Here is a 2,063-nt window from a genome sequence, read left to right as displayed (position 1 = left end):
CTCGCGAGTCATTTTACAGCTCATTGACTGACAGCACGGTATCTGAGAGTGATTACGCGCACGCTGTCAACGTGTGGCAGCGGTTCTCCATCCAAACGCTCGGCGAATACAGCGACCTGTATCTAAAAACAGATATATTTTTGTTGGCCGACGTCTTTGAAAATTTCCGCAACAGTTGCATCGCGAGTTACGGGCTCGACCCCGCATACTATTACACCGACAGAACATATATAAATAGAAATGTCAATTCCGTGTTAAAGAGGAGGAAATTAGAGACCCTCTAGTCAGAGTCGTGACACGAGAACAGCCAATTTTGATTGGTTCGTCATTTTTCAGCAATTCCCGCCAATATTCGAATGTCAATATTGGCTCCGTTCGGGAACGTCGCTCGGATGCCTCGGATTCATCATCTGTCCTCATTTAACATTTAACGTTAAACAAGGACGGATGATAAATCCGAATCATCGGAGGCATCCGAGCAACGTTTTCGAACGTAGCCATTGTAGGAATAGGCGATGTGCGTATCGATACGTTAAAAATCGTTCGCAAATTAATCTATTTTGTAAAGAATCAATTTTTCCAACCAAAATAAGCATAGAATGACAGAAATAGCGTTAATAGCACCTCCCTGAACCCACATTTTTTCCAACATTTATCGCCCATAATGCTCGACGTTCAACATCACGCGGAAATATTTTCATTATGTAGCCTTTGGCTGCAGAATTATTGCAAAATGGGGCTGCACACCCAACCATTTTGCAATAATTTTTAATAATGTTCTAAAAGTCGTACTATAGAAAGACGTATCTTACGGAATGACTCACACAAGAACTATGAAGATCAGAAAGAGACACAACATATTCGTCTCTCTTGTGATTTTGCTGAAACTATAGAGACTTTTAATATAAAGAGACCGTAAAAGAGTGTCTCTAACTAGAGTCTCCGTTCCTCGTGTCGCGATTCTGATTAGAGGGTCTCTAATTTCCTCTAGAGACCCTCTAATCAGAGTCGCGACACGAGACAGCCAATTTTGATTGGTCCGTCATTATTCAGCAATTCCCGCCAATATTTGAATGTCAATATTGTAGGAATGGGCGATGTGCGTATCGATACTCTAAAAATCGTTTGCAAACTAATCTATTTTGTGAAAAATCAATTTTTCCAACCAAAACAAGCATAGAATGACAGAAATAGTGTTAATAGCATCTCCCCGAACGCATCTATTATACGATTGAAGTAATGCTTTTTACTAAAAAAATTATGTTTTATCTTTTTTTATTAAAGTTATTTTGATTTTGAAAATTGAGGTATATAAGGAAAGAAATAAATGTTTAAAAAATTTCTTTATTATTATAAAGAAATATAAAATAAAAAATACATAATACATTTACATACTGTGCATCGCCATGGACTTACTATCGTACGTTTTACATTTACTTTTTTTATTGCTAATTCTTAGCCTAAATATGACAAATCTTTTAATGATTTGTAAATATAAATTATGACATTTTAAAATATGGTTTGCTTTAACTGTAGAAAATTTTTTAATTAAAAATAATGCTTGACTGCTTTTCACGTGAACAATATAATAACTTGAAATAGTGTCGAAACATTTGTTCAAATTTTATAAATACTTTTAACGTTTTAATATTGACAAAAAATAAAGAATTATTTGTATAACATTTTAATCGTGTTAATTTTGTAAATGAATATGACAAAGCAGTTTTGGATCCTACTGATTTTATGCAATTTTTACAAAGTTTACATGTTTTCATAATTGATTGTATAATATATCCAGCAATATTATATAAACTATTTAGGTGTAGACTTGACAACATTGGTGCTGAATTTTTATTAAAAGGTACAATTTTGTCATTATTGCTATTGTTATTTAAATCTATATCAATATCACAATTCCTTTTCTGTTTTGCTTCAGACAAATATTTGACGAATCCGGATATACATATATTCTCTGTTATCATTATCATAATTACTATTATTTGTACTTTTCAAATACAGAGAAACAGAAATTAACTTTAAGTCATTTGAAAACTGTTGCGGAT

This window comes from Trachymyrmex cornetzi, unplaced genomic scaffold (genome assembly GCF_001594075.2).
Source record: "Trachymyrmex cornetzi isolate Tcor2-1 unplaced genomic scaffold, Tcor1.1 scaffold450, whole genome shotgun sequence".
Lineage (NCBI taxonomy): Eukaryota > Metazoa > Arthropoda > Insecta > Hymenoptera > Formicidae > Trachymyrmex > Trachymyrmex cornetzi.
The sequence above is the reverse complement of the archived record's forward strand: the minus strand, read 5'-3'. Positions refer to the sequence as shown.